The 16,195-nt window shown below is 34.3% G+C and overlaps 1 pseudogene; it reads left to right on the plus strand.

The window, feature by feature from the left end:
* The first annotated feature begins 356 nt into the window (after positions 1-356).
* Positions 357-15,239, plus strand: LOC115953164 (annotated as a pseudogene).
* The last annotated feature ends 956 nt before the right edge of the window (positions 15,240-16,195 follow it).

Here is a 16,195-nt window from a genome sequence, read left to right on the forward strand (position 1 = left end):
AATTAAAACTAGGCTTATTGAGGGAACTTATACACCTAAGCCGAAGTGGACTAGGATACTTTGGATGGACTGTGGGCCTGGGGCTTCAAAGAAAGGAGAACTAAAGGAAATACTGGGGAAAAGGGCTTCATCGCAAATTAATAAGGAGGAGGCAGTGGATGAAGTAAAGGTGCATGTGGAGAAGAGAGGGTGAATCCAGGATGATCAACTTGTCATTGAAGAGGTGGGGGTGTCTAAACACCCTTGCCGATCATAATGAGGCTATTGAGTTGGAACTACCAAGGGCTTGGGAACCCGTGGATAGTTCGAAACCTTTGCAAACTTTGAAGGATCAAGCTCCCATGGTGTGTTTTTAAATGGAAACACGGTTGGACAAAAAGGGTTTTGAGAAGCATTGTAGAGAAATACCTTTTCCTAATAAATTCATTGTTAGGAAGCCCGATTATGGAGGAGGCTTGGCATTGTTATGGAAAGCAGAGGCGAAGGTAGATGTCATTAATATTACAAAGAATCATATACTGGCAAAGGTGGTTGAAGAAGACAGTTTTCAATGGTAGCTAACTTGCTTTTATGGATGGCCAGAACACAATCAAAAATTTAAGTCCTGGGCTCTCTTATCTCATATTTCGACGTTTGTTGACAAGCCATGGCTATGTATAGGAGATTTTAATGTCATATTACACTCTACAGAGAAACAAAGTCTACGACCTCCCTTATATAATCAAATGGATGATTTTCAGACTGCATTGGAGCGGTGCAACTTGGCTGACCTGGGTTTTTTTGGCTACCCATTCAATTGGAACAATAAGTGACCTGGACAAGCAAACACGAGGCAGCAAATAGACCTGGCTATGGCTAACGTGGAGTGGAGTTTGAAATTACCAGCTAGCACGATCACTTGGGATGATTGTGAAGATGTGGTCCATGAAGCGTGGAGTACACATAGAGATGCAACTTCGGCTCTATGTGATGTTAAGGAAAAAATCACATGGTGTGGGGCTAACTTGTATGCATGGGGTGCTGCTAAAATGACTCCGGAGATAGAAAGGATCAAAGTACTACAAAAATAGGTGGAACTCTTCACCAAAAGTGAACTGACAGAAGCCACAAAAGCTGATTTTGTCTCAGTCAGTAAAGAGTTGGATGACCTCTTGCTCAAATTGGAAATCTATTAGGCACAACGTTTTCACATTTCTTGGCTGAAACATGAGGATAAGAATACCAAGTATTTCCATTCCAAAGCATCACAATGACGGTGAAGAAATCTTATACAAGGGACTAGAAACCAAGAGAATATTTGGCTAGAGGAGATAGAAGATATTGTAGATGTGGCCATTCATTACTTTGAGAACATATTCAAGTCAGGTGCATGTGACAGGTTGGAAGAATGCCTTAATGCAGTCCCTTACAAGGTGACTAACGATATGCAGGCAATTTTGTCTAGGGAATATAGTGCAGAAGAAATTAAAGAGGCGTTGTTCCAAATGGGACCAACAAAGGCTCCTAGACCTGATGGTATAAAGGCTCTCTTTTGCCAAAAATTTTGGCATATTGTTGGTAATAATGTGATTAATGCAGTCCTGAAATTTTTGAATACTGGATATATGGAACCTGACCTCAACTACACTCATATTGTTCTTATCCCTAAAATAAAATCACCAGAGAAAATATCTAATTATAGACCTATAAGCCTTTGTAATGTCATCTACAAAATCATCTTTAAGGTCCTAGCAAACAGGCTAAAACAGATTTTCCCACAATTGATTGCTCCATCCCAAAGTGCTTTTGTTCCAAGTTGCCTTATTATAGATAATGTACTTATTGCCTATGAAACTTTACATGCTATGCACTGCTGGAAAAAAAATGTAAAAATGGATCTCTTGCTTTGAAATTGGATATTAGTAAAGCCTATGACTGAGTTGAGTGAGATTTTCTTAGAGGCATAATGGCCAAGATGGGCTTTCTTGAAATTTGGATTGATCGAGTGATGTGTGGTGTATCTACTCCATCATTCTTGGTCAGTATGGTAATATTAAACTTTCTAGAGGACTCCGACAAGGAGACCCGTTATCACCTTATTTATTTCTTTTATGTGCAGAAGGTTTCACCTCCTTATTAGCAAGAGCGGAAGTAGAGGAGCAGTTAAATGGAGTGTCTATATGCAGGATAGCACCCAACATCTTGCATTTATTATTTGCAGATGATTCCTTGCTATTTTGTCAAGCAAGCAAAGAGGAAGTGCATGTGGTTAAGGAGATTTTGCAGCTATATGCTACGGCATTAGGACAATGTATAAACTTTGAAAAGTCCTCCATTTACTTTAGTAGTATTATGGGGGCTAACCACAAGGAGGGGGCTAACCACAAGGAGTGGATAAAAAGTTGCTTGGGAGTAAGGGAGGTGGACAGATTTGAGACATACATGGGGTTACCTACATTAATTGGTCGCTCAAAATATCAAGCCTTTTCTTTTCTTAAAGATAGGCTTTGGAAAAAGCTGCAAGGATGGAAAGGAACAATGTTGTCAAGAGCAGGGAAGGAGGTACTTATTAAAGTTGTGGCTCAAACAATACCAACCTATACAATGGGAATGTTTCAACTACCGGTGAAACTATGTGATGAACTTAATTCAATTTGTGCAAAATTCTGGTGGGGACATGGGGGCAATGAGAGGAAAATGCATTGGAAGAATTGAAGTGTTTTGTCTAGATCAAAGAAATAAGGGGGGATGGGTTTTCGATGTTGGGGAGATAAACACTTTGGGGAGCTTTCTTGAATAATTAATATAACATATAGAGACACACTTGAACCCAAAAGGCCTAAGCCCCAATGGGTATGTGCTCAATTATGTTATATTAACCACTCAATCTTCTCATCTTTATTCAATGTGGGACTTCACTCACACGTGTAACCCAACAATCTCCCCCTCACGTGTGAGTCTCTGCCTCTCTGTGGGCTTCAAGACCTCTCTATGGGCCATGAACAAGTCCTACTTACTCCCCCTTGCCTAATGGGCTTTTCACTTCATCAATGCATCATCCATGAGTCTCTCGTACGCCATCCATGGGAACCACGTGTCAACCCCGCACGCACATCCATGGGAACCCCGCACGTCCATGTCCATGGGAACCTTGCATCACACCATTATTTAGCACCATTAGCAATATTCATTTGTTGGGCTCTTTTTTTTTTTTCTTCTCCAGGATCTTTATGTGTGGGCCATGTAGTCCCCGCTGGATAGGGACCATGAACACCTCACCACCTTCGCCGCACACCACCATGGGCTCTGATACCACTTGTTGGGGAGATAAACACTTTGGGGAGCTTTCTTGAATAATTAATATAACATATAGAGACACACTTGAACCCAAAAGGCCTAAGCCCCAATGGGTATGTGCTCAATTATGTTATATTAACCACTCAATCTTCTCATCTTTATTCAATGTGGGACTTCACTCACACGTGTAACCCAACATTCGAGACATCCAGAATTTTAATCTTGCAATGTTAGCAAAGCAAGGTTAACGGTACTGCAAAATGAGGATTTGTTGGTTCACGAATGTTTCAAAGCCAAATAGTTTCCTAGGTGTAGCTTTTTGGAAGCAGGAGATGTAACAAATAGTTCATATGTGTGGAAAAGCATACTTGCGGCTCAACCCATACTAAAACAAGGTTGCTGTTGGAGGGTGGGTAATGGGTCAGCAATTCCGGTTTTGAAAGACAAATGGATTCCCAATCATCTTACTAATAGGGTGCTTCATCCACCATTGGAGGAGGAGTGAGAATGGAGGTTAGTGAGTCAATAGATTGGAATTACCGTATAGGGGATTGCCAACAAATTGAAAGGAGATTTCACAGAGAAGACCCAGAGGCTATTATTTTCATTCCTTTGAGCCACGACCATGCTGCAAATATCCTCTTTTGGTTATACAATAAAAATGGGGAATATTCAGTCAAGTCCGGTTATCAAACAGCTAGACATATTATAAGAGAGGAGAAGGAGTGAGGTGAGAGCTCTATGGCAGTGACTGGAAGTGCGGTGTGGAGGAAACTATGGAAATTACACATTCCAAATAAAATAAAAGTCTTTGCCTGGCAAGCTCTGCATGATATTCTTCCAACCCGTGAGAATCTAGTCCATTGACGAATTGTTGAAGATGGTACTTGTGCACTATGTCAGAGAGAGAATGAATCAGTCCTCTATGTTTTATGGGATTGCAGCATGGTATAGGATGTGTGGGCTGGGTGCTCAAGGAGGCTACAGAAGCATGTGGGTGGTGAAAAGGATCTCATGCAATTGATTGAAGAACTGTTGAACAAGTTCCCATTGGAAGAATTTGAGCTATTTTTTGGTACAAATGTGGCTAATTTGGTCACAGCATAATGCAATTACTCATGGAGGTATTATGCAAGACCCATTTTGGCTGGGGCAGCGAACTAGAGATTTCCTGGAGGAATATAGACAGATGCAAACTTATTTTTCACTTCCAACTAGGCCTGTCCAACCAAACCGTAAACTTGACCCACCCGGCTAAATCGACCGGACCCGAATTGTCCGTCGCCCGATTTGATCACCTGGCGGTCGACAGCAGGTCCTTTCCATCCCAACCCGATTTCGGCGGGTCGAGTGACGGGTCTTCCCTTCCAAAACCTGGTCAACCTAACCCGACCATGATTTTATATCACACAACTTAGTTTACAGTCTCTAGACTCCAGTTCAGATGAATCAGACCCACCCTCAGTTTCTCTCTATTCCTTCGTTCTCTCTCAGTCTCTAGATCTCTGAATCTCTCACACTTCCTCGATCAATCGATCTCTCTACAACCAACACCTCTACTTCAGAATCTTCTTATCTGCGAACCTCCACCATCGCTGATCTGCGAACATCCACCATCGCCGATCTGAGATTCTCCTCCATCGTCAAATTGTAATCATCTCTCTTAGGTTTGATTTTCGGTCATTTTCTCTTTATTTCTTCGTTTTAGTCTCTTGCATGTGGGCTACTGGTATTTGGGTTTCAATCTCTTCAGATCTGTTCTCATCTCTCTCTATATCTGTTTGTGCTCTTCAGATTTGTGGGCTACTGGTGTTTGGGTTTGTTTATTTGTTCTTCAGTGTAGATTTGTTCCTTTAGATTTGTGAAATTTGTAACAATTTTGGTCTTTGATTTGTGTCTTTTGGTTGAAGTTGGATCTGACCGCCGTCCACTTGAGCCCGATCTGACTCGACCCGTGGTTTTTTGCAATTGGCGGCGGGCCCGCCGTCCTACCTCCCAACAGGATCGGGTCAGTTTCGGGTTGAGTCCAAACCCAACCGATTCGACCTGTGGACACCCTTACTTCCAATGCCAAACACCAGAATCCAACATTCATTGAGTCCACCACCCCGTTGTTACTTCAAACTAAACTTTGATGATGCGGTCTTTAACGACATCAATGCATCGGGAGTCAGGGCAGTAATTTGAAATGATTTGGGGGAGGTTATGGGGTCACTGTTTGCTAGAGGTCCACAGGTTTTCAACAGTGAGGAGGTAGAGGTACTGGCTTGCCGCAAAGCGTTGGAGTTTGTTGTTGACTTGGGGTTCTTAGAGCTAATAATTGAAGGAGAATGAATATATCGTGAAGACCATTGCTGGATCGTGACCGAGTTTATCTCATCTGGGACACTTGTATGCAGACATCCATTGCATAGTCTCAGGTCTATATTCTGTGTTTATTACTTGTGTACAACTTGATGCAAATAGTGTTGCACACTCTCTAGCCCGACATGCTAGAAACATAGATGATAAAATTGTTTGGATGGAGGACTCCCCTCCACCTTCACTAGAAGCATTGTACTTGGATTCTTATTAATTCAATCAATATATAAGTGTTTCAGTTTCAAAAAAAAAAAAAAAGTGTGGATAAGGAGAAGTTATACATGTACTGAGTATATGTTACCTCTCAGGTAGGTTAGAAATAGAAAAAAAAGTACTTATTTTCTTGCCCAGTGTCTTAGGTGGCAGTTGGGAAGGCAATGTGTCAAACTCTCCAGTCTCTAAACTCTCAATATCACTTCAAGCTAAGTATATCATGCATCTAGTTCATGTATATTTACTAACATGTGTGAGATCTACCTCCATATGAGAGAGAGGAAATATACTTACACTCAATACATGATGTATTTTCTCCACTTTCTATAGGTATAACTCTTTTGGATTGTACATTTACTATGCATAAATTGTTTTACAAAGCCATTACAAGGTTGACATTTTATGTAAGAGTGAAGCTTATGGTTAATATAAATTTTATTATATAAGTTTTATAAATTTATATGTTGAATTTCACATATAAAACTTAAAAAAATACATTGAAAAAAATGTATTTATCATGTTATGGATGCATAACATCCATCAAATATATTCATTATCACCGCTATCTCTCTTCATAGCCGCCAATAGTCCACTGTAAATCCTTCACTTCTTCATTGTTAGGTTTGAATTTCACTCTCATTTCTTCAACCCAATCTGTTGCTGCAATTTGGGAGAGTTCAAACTCTGTGCTCTGAAGCAATTTCATCCATTTATGGTTCAAACTTATCCTATTGACTGTATCTTTTCATTTATTTTCTATCACAAACCTATATGTCACACAATTATAGGGAGAGAGAGCCAATATATATAATCATTCCTAGACAATTGAGACATATTTTTACAAATCTACCCAAAGAAATAAAAGAGTCATATTGACGAAGAGAAGTAATGAGGTAGATTCCAAATTCCAGTGGGTCATTGAGAGAGAGAGCTTTAAATTTTATTGATGAAGATGAGTTCAAGAAGTAAAAAGTAGTCGTTCTATGAGAGATGAAAATTTGGAGATTTCCAACGCGTGAAGAAGAGAGAGAGAAAAACAATTGTGTTTTGTTATATCAACTGACTATGTGTGGGTCTCACGATTTTCACAATATTACAATTGTGCCATTCAGAACTGTTATTTAAATGTTGAATACACTTCTTTAATGGTTCTCTAAATATATGTTTTAAGCCACCTATATTGAGTATTGTTGTCTAAATACCCATGAAATAGTATCCTTACCAAACAACTCACTCCAAAGTGGGACCCATTGTTTTGAGCATTTAAATCATAGAAAACACTCTTCAAAAGCCCTTACCAAAGGAGCCCTGAGAATCATTGTTTTCTCCATGGGCTTTTGCTTTAAAGTTTTAGCTATATGGGTAAAACTTGATTGACTTTGTTTTGAGCCGAAGGGAGAGTTTTATAGTAGCTTTTAGGGGAGAAAATGGGCAAATGCCTATTTCAAAAAAAAAAAATCTAGCATTTTGCCCTATTTCCCAAACTAATTAGGGAAATGCCTCTCTTTTGAAACTCGATTTTTTCAAAATCGAGTTATAAAAAAAAAAAAAAATTCTGGAGCCCTATAGTGGCGTTTTAAGGAGCCTATAGTGACATTTTAAGGACCTATAGCGGCGTTTTTTAACTCGATCTTCATGAAGTCGAGTTACATGCAATTTTTTTTCTTTTTTTTACCTATAACTCGATTTCATGGAGATCGAGTTACAAAACGCCACTATAGGACCTTAAAACGTCACTATAGGTCTTTAAAACGTCATTATAGGCTCCTTAAAAACGTCACTATAGGGCTTAACTCGATTTTGAGAAAATCGAGTTTCAAAAGGGAGGCATTTCCCTAATTAGTTTGGGAAAGAGGGCAAAATGTTGGATTGTTTTTTTGAAAGGGGCAAAGGCCAATTTTTTTTCCGCTTTTAAGTGTCCTTAATGACTGGTTTTTAGGCTAAAAGATGAGGCTATGGACATTCAAGGTGCTAAATTGATCTTTAGTTTCTGATTTGCTTTGCTTTAATTAGGTAAATGAGTTAACTTGCTTTATGCATAATCTGGGAAAGATTTGACTAAGCCCCCATGGGCTCCTCCTTTTCAGTTGTTTTGGACTCTTTATTGGAAGGCTCACCTAAAGTGAGGGTTAACAGCTGTAGTTGGCCAATGAGAGCTAACTATGTTTTAGAGACAAAAATGGGTTAAGTCTTATAACTTCTAGTTTACTCATACTCCATTTGTTTTTCAATGTAGTCCTTGCATCCACTTCAATTAGAGAGATTTCAGTTGTGTCCCAAAACGACGTAATTTTGGTATTTTTTTATTATAAAAAAATTACAAAACAACATCATTTTTAGGATACCTATCTGCACAATGTGATAGAATTAGACAAATAACTGCATTGAATAAAAGTAAAACTCATAAAATTGAAATGAATAAATCTAAAGTTACAAGACTTTATTGAATTTCGAGTAAAGTTAGAAAATCAATTTATAATTGAGTAAAACTATATTCATAATATTTTCACAATAGTAAAGCTTAGATGACAATCTGTTATTAATTATCATCAGGCTTATCATTTAAAATTTTTTGTGAAATTATTGTGTCTCTACTTTATTTTTTATTTTTTTGATAAAATGTCTCTACCTTTATTATTTCCTAGCTTTAGCCCCATGCATATGCATGGATATACTTAAAAGATACATATTAAAATGCATAGCATAATTCTTAAATATATAATTTAAATATTATTGATAGTCATTCTTATATATTTTTTTAACTCTTTAAAAGGTCTTATAAGAATGTTATTAGGTAGAAAATGTAAATTGTCCATTTTTAAAATATTTTTATATTCATTAATTCTAGACTGTTTGGTTTTTGTACAAAATAACTCACTTGACTAGAGATTTATAATATGGTCTCACATTTGATTCAAAAATTGAGAAATAAAACCCTCTCTAAAAATAAATAATTTGGGACACATGACACTAAATTGGACTTTAATTATAGAATCTAATTGGATTTTCTCTAAACTTTACCTATATATATATATATATATATATAATAGGTAAAGTAGAGAGAAAATCCAACTAAATTTCAAATTAGAATTCAATTAGAGTCTAATTTTGCTCCATGTGTCTCACCTAATCTAAATTTTAGAATTTTGTGCCAAGTGAGTTAATTTAGTGTAAAAATTGAATTTCAATTAGAGTTTAATTTTGCGTCATGTGTCCCATCTAATCTAAAATTTTAAATTTTTGTGCCAAATTAGTTAATTTAGTATAAAAAATGATAAGTCCAATATAATAAACCATAAAAAACATAATCACATAACTAAAAAAAAAAAAAAATTCAAATTTATAAGTCATTTATATATGTGTGTGTGTGTGTGTGTGTGTGTGTGTGTATTAATAGGTAAAGGTACCTTTATTATTTCCTAACTTTAGCCCCATGCATATGCATGAATATACTTAAAAGATACATATTAAAATTTATAGTATAATTCTTAAATATATAATTTAAATATTATTAATAGTCATTCTTATATATTTTTTTAACTCTTTAAAAGGTCTTATAAGAATGTTATTAGGTAGAAAGTGTAAATTATCCATTTTTAAAATATTTTTATGTTCATTAATTCTAGACTGTTTGGTTTTTGTACAAAATAACTCACTTGAGAGGAGATTTATAATATGGTCTTACATTTGATTCAAAAATTGAGAAATAAAACCCTCTCTAAAAATAAATAATTTTGGACACATGACGCAAAATTGGACTTTAATTATAGAATCTAATTGGATTTTCTCTAAACTTTACCTATCTATATATATAAAATAATAATAGGTAAAGTAGAGAGAAAATCCAATTAAATTTCAAATTAGAATTCAATTAGAGTCTAATTTTGCGTTATGTGTCTCACCTAATCTAAATTTTAGAATTTTGTGCCAAGCGAGTTAATTTAGTATAAAAATTAAATTTCAATTAGAGTTTAATTTTGCGTCATGTGTCCCATCTAATCTAAAATTTTAAATTTTTGAGCCAAATTAGTTAATTTAATATAAAAAATGATGAGTCCAATATAATAAACCATAAAAAACATAATCATATAACTAAAAAAAAAAATTCAAATTTATAAGTCATTTATATATATATGTGTGTGTGTGTGTGTGTGTGTGTGTGTGTGTGTGTATTAATAGGTAAAGCTTAGAGAAAATTGAATTAGAATTAGAAATTATAATCCAGTCTTATGCCATGTGTCCAAATTTATGTGGGAATTACACCATAATTATCAACTTAAACTTGTGTCATGTGTCTACTTAAGTTTTTTAATCTTTGTGTCAAGTAAGTTAATAAGTGCAAAATATTAAGAATCTAATATTAATGAACTATAAAATAAATAAATAAAACTCACATATACTAAATAAAAATCACCACATATTTCTCAGAAAAATAAATAAAATAAAAATCATCACATAACAAAAATCACCACAGGTTCTATCTTATTCAAAATTAGAAAAAAAAAAGACATAAGTAGTATTAAATTTAGGTAAGAATTTTAATATGAGACTAATCACGTTTATTTTAAAAATATAATTTGACTAATTATCTATATTTTATGATAAAAATTGTGTTTAATTTTAAATATATCTATATGTATGCATGAATGCATGAGTTACATGCTTTAAATAAAAATTAATTTGACTAATTATATATATTTTTATAATAAAAGTTTTGTTTAATTTTAAATGCATCCATGCGTTTGCATGGAGTTACATGCTAGTTAACATATATATATATATATATATATATATAGATGACTTATAAGTTTGAATTGTTTTTAGTTATACAAAAATAATAAAAAAAGGCTCATAAATATAAAATCATTCAAACTCTCTCTTACTCTAATTTTATATATAGTGTTAGATATATGATTATGTTTTTTATGATTTATTTATATTGGATTTCTTGTTTTCTTTACTAAATTAACTCATTTAGCACAAAAATTAATTTTTTTTTGATTAGATGGGACATATATATAGATGACTTATAAACTTGAATTGTTTTTAGTTCTATAAAAAAAAGGCTCATAAATATAAATTCATTCAAAAATTATGTTTTTTATAGTTTACTTATATTTGACTCCTCGTTTTTTACACTAAATTAACTCATTTTACACAAAAATTTAAAAACTTAGATTAATAAACACATGTCGCAAAATCAAACTCTAATTGAAATCTAATTTTTACATTAAATTAACTCACTTGGCACAAAAATTTAAAAACTTAGATTAGATGGGACACGTGACGCAAAATTAGACTCTAATTGAATTTCAATTTGAAATCTAATTGGATTTTCTCTCAACTTTACCTATTATTATATACTAGTTTGTAACCCCATACATATGCATGAATGCATTTAAAGATATATGATAAGATGTATAATATAATTCATATATATATAATTTAAATACTATTGATAGTCATTTTTATATTTTATTAACTCTTTAAAAAATTTTTTAAGGATATTATTAGGTATAAAATGTAAATTGTCCATTTTTTTTTAATTATTGTAAAGCACTTATTTTTTTTATTTTTTTATTTTTTTACGATTCATTTATTCTAGACTCTTTGGCTTTTGTATTTAATAACTCACTTGGATAAATATTTATGATGTGGTCCTACATGTGATTATAAAATTAAAAAATAAAACTCTTTAAGAATAAATAATTTAGGACACATGACGCAAAATTGAAATTTTAATTTGAGTTTCTTTCAACTTCACATATTATTATATATATAGATATATAGATATATAGATTAATTTAGCCTAAAAAATACTGTTTAGAAAGAAGGGTGATTTTGTAATTTCGGCCTCCCCTAAAATAAAATGCTCAGATGCCTCTTCTCGGAGAAATTATACTGTCCTCTGGTAGACCACGTCATTTGTCCACCATTTTACTAATCAGTAATTAGTTTCAATTTAAAAAAAATTTCTAACTCAACAATTTTAAATAGGTAGATCTTTTAGTGAAACGGTGGACTACGCCACTTGTCCACCATAAGAATCTTATCATTTCTCCTCTTCTTGAGCCAATTGCGTTTTGCTTCGATAGTCCGACTTCTCTCTCTCTCCGCCGCTCATCGGTGACACGGGTAAGTCAGTTTCTCTTTCTCTCACTCCTTCAATCATTTCGCTTCATGTTCTGCTTTTCAATTCTTGATAAGTAGGTGGGGCCGGAGTTTCATGTTTTTGCTGTGGATTTCCATTTAATCTTAGTTTGAAATTGTTTCTGTTCGGTTCCCTACGAAAAACTAAAAGTGTGTGTCTTTAAAACTTCCCACTCAAAATACTAATGACCCACTTTGTGTTTTAGAGAAAATCATACTTATTTCACTTTGTCAAAGCTGAATGTGCGACAAAGTTTCCAAAATTTCATTGCAAACCACTCAATTATCTTGATTGTAAACAATTCTGATTGTGCGTTATGTATCCTGAAAATGCTACTGTTATCGGTAGGATTGAGTTTGGGCTTCAATGGCTCAATTTGATTGTGACTATGCTGTATTATGTTTATGTGGATGCATGCTGAGAGCTTTGATTAATTTGTTTAGAATTGAGATGATGTTAGTCTATATAATAATGAGTTAGATGAAGTTATTTTCTCTTTTATTCCTTTTATCTAAAGCTGTCAACCTGAAATGATATACCTATATTAATTGACTAGTATTGAAACATTAATATTTAGTTAACCTTACCAAACTAAAACAGCTTCCAGTATGGTATTCACAAAAATGAATTATCGTATCGGCCGCTAAACAGATTGGAGCTTATATTTGTGTACATACACGTGCATGACACCGACATAGACACACATAAGGGTTATTTAAAATAGAAATATGTACTCATTTGGTACCTGCAGGTCCCTTTTTGTGGGAAACTATAATATTGAATAAAATTCAACGTGTTTGATTAAATGAAATTGTACTTGGCAGAATTTAGAATCAACTAATTTGTGATGCTGGTGCAAATTGTGATTGCTGATATTATATACGGGGTTTTTCCGGTGCAAAAATGTGAATTCTAATTAAATTTTTAATAGGCTCTTTGCTGTTTGTGGAGGATCCCTGTATCAGTTTTTGATCCTTGTTATTTGTTGCTAGGTTGTAGCTCTTACTTTGTTGTTTTTGGATGTTTTCAGCTAGTTTCTGCTTCTTGTTACGTTGGCCTTTAATTAAAAGTTTTCTTGTTCATTAAAAAAAAAAAGAAAAACCAATTCTTCTTTCATGCTTTTTCATCCCAACAAAAATCAAACTTTGATGGTCTGATTATCTGTCAGTTTTTGCAGGATGCTATGCATCTAAGTGGTGTTTGCCCAAGGTAAGATGACTATCCAGAAATTGACAATGTTAGAATGTACTACCCTATATGCTTTCTTTTTTTTTTTTGACACTGAAGATAGAACCCTATATGCTTTCTTGATTTCATTGGTAATGTGCAAACACATGAAAAAATTGCCTCTTAATTGAATCCCTTCAGGAAGGGCTGTAATTGGGACATTCTGACTCAAAATTTTGATTCTGTTCTCTTAAATGATTTGATTGTTGAGAAGGTACTGCTGGAATTGAAGGAGCCAACTAATGCAAAATGGGCTCTAGCTTTTTTCCATTGGTGAGCACAAAGGAAAAAGTTTGAACATGCATGGGAATTGGTCTTACTGTATCACAATTCATATTATGGATGCTCGAGCATTGCTTGAATCAGTTCTGAAAAAAAAAAATGCAGGGAGCCCTTTGAGATTTTTCAGTTGTGGATTCTCTACTTTGAAGTTTCAAGATTACTGTTTCAACTCCATTTGTGTTTGATTTGTTAGTACAGGCTTATGCAAAACTCAGAATGTTTGAGATTGCTTTTGAAGTCTGCTGCTATTTGGAAGAACGTGGCTTCTCTTCAAGCCTTGTAAGTTTCAATACTTTGATTCATGTTGTTCAAAAATTTGATCAAGTCCCTCTAGTTTGGAATATTTATGAACATATGATTCAAAAAAGAACATATCCAAATGAGGTAACAACCCAAACCATGATAATTGCATTGTGCAAGGAAGGGAATTTGCAGAAATATATCGAAATATTGGACCAGATCCATGGTAAGAAATGCTCTCCTTCAGTGATAGTTAATACCAGTTTGATCTTAAAGATTCTAGAGGAGGGAAGAATTGAAGATTGTATGGTATTATTGAAGAGAATGTTGCAAGTGTATGATTCTTGATACAGCTGCTTATTCACTAATTGTTCATGCTAAAGTAAAGCTTGGTAATTTGGAGTCAGCGTGGAAGGTGTATGAAGAAATGCTTGATAGAGATTTACAGGCAAATCCTTATATCTGTACTTTGTTTATAGGAGTACATTGTAAATAGGGAGGAATAGCAGAAGCGCATTGCCTAATGAAGGAGATGGAAGATCTGGGTTTGAAGTTTATAGCAAATGTTTTGATCTTATCATTGAGGGGTGTGCTAAAGCAGGAAAATTGGAAGAAAGTTTAATACGTTGTGAGAAAATGTTGGAGAGGAGACTTGTTCCTAGTTGTTGGGCTTTCAATGAGATGGTAGGAAAGCTCAGTGAAATTGGGAACGTGGAGCAGGCCAATGCAATGTCAACTATTTTGTTAGATAGAGGATTCCTGCCTGATGAGATGACATACTCTCATCTGATTGAGGGTTATGGAAAAAAAGGTGAGTTTCATGAAGTTCTCAAATTCCACTATGAAATTGAGAACAGATCACTGTCTCCTGGATTATTGGTCTATGCGTCATTGATTAGGAGCCTTTGCCTGTGTGGGAAAGCAGAGGAAGCAGAAAAAATATTTGAGGATTATGAAAGAACGTTCACTGGCCCCAACTGCGTGCATTTACGAGACGTTGATTGCAAGCCACTCTAAAAAAAGTGATAGAACAAGGGCTCTTCCCCTTCAGGAGGAAAGTGAGGAAATGGTTTCACAAGGACTGAAGTCTAGTTGTTCGTAGCTTTCTAGTTAAAGTGCAGAGAACATTGAAGACTAGCTTCTTTCAGGAAGCATAGTTAGTATCCACTTGGGATAAAGAGTAACTCCTATTAACTTTAAAAAGCTTGCTCTAGCAATTTGCCAAACAATACTGCTGACCTGGACCCGAATTGCACCTACTCAAGTAAGTAGTACAAGTTGAAAGGATCCCATACATGCACAAAGAGAAGGCCTATACACACGGGAAGGATGGTTTTGGTAGTTCCTTTCCACTTGTACTATTTTTTTATTTTATTTTTTTGGTGTTAATGACTTTGCTGAAAGATGCTACTTTTTTTAACCATTTATACTCTCTCTCTCTCTCTCTCACATAACAAATGGAATAGGAGAATTCAAACCTAATTTTTCAGCAATCGCATAACTTCACAATACCATTGAACTACAGACTCTTATTAATTTATAATTTTCCTCCTTAAAACTGTGCCAAATTGAGGCTTTGGACTTTCTTTCTTGATTATTACAATATTGTAACGATTTGGTCTACTCAAAGTTCCGAACAAACTCAATTGATGGGATGCAATCATACAATGAGCTTATAAGTATTTTTTTTTTATACAAGATAGAATTTCTACTTTTGCATAATTTAAGTATATATGTGTGTGAAACCCCCTTCTGAAGACTTGAACTCCATCTCTTACCCCTACACCCTACAAGCATTTATACTTGTAGAGTGATAACCACACCAAGGATTCGCAGTGGTGAACTTATAAGTATTTTGGTACAAGACAATTTAGTAGTGTCCAATTATTTGTTTATTTTTAATTTATAAGAAAAAACCTTTGATTCCATAAATTCCATGATAAAAGCCAACATTTCCATTTCGAAAGGGAAGAGAAGTACAATTAAGCTATAATAAGTCCATTGATATTTTATTCAATCGCTTGCGTGTCCATAACAAATTCTATTATATTGCATTGGCCAATGGCCACTCATAAGAAACATATGATATTTGCCTCCCTCCCCCTCCCAAAAATAAAGGTTTTTTTTTTAATAATCATGCGCAAAAACATAAATAAATAATAATAAAAATAAGAGGAATATGCATTTTTTCCCTCTCCTTTTATATTTATTTATTTTCTTTTTTCTGTTAGGGTTTAACCTACCTCGAATATTTTTTTAACTGGACATGTTATTTTATTTTAAATATATAATGGCAAGAGGTAGTGGGTTTTAATTTCTACATTTGATTTAGATAGTGGATAATGTGATAATTTCTCATTAAAATAAAAAGAGATTCCAATTAAAAAAGTATTCAAGGTAAGTCAAACCCTTTCTGTTGTATGTTTATGTACATAGGTACATTCA

The sequence above is a fragment of the Quercus lobata genome, chromosome 7, assembly GCF_001633185.2.
Source record: "Quercus lobata isolate SW786 chromosome 7, ValleyOak3.0 Primary Assembly, whole genome shotgun sequence".
In the NCBI taxonomy this organism is placed as follows: Eukaryota; Viridiplantae; Streptophyta; class Magnoliopsida; order Fagales; family Fagaceae; genus Quercus; species Quercus lobata.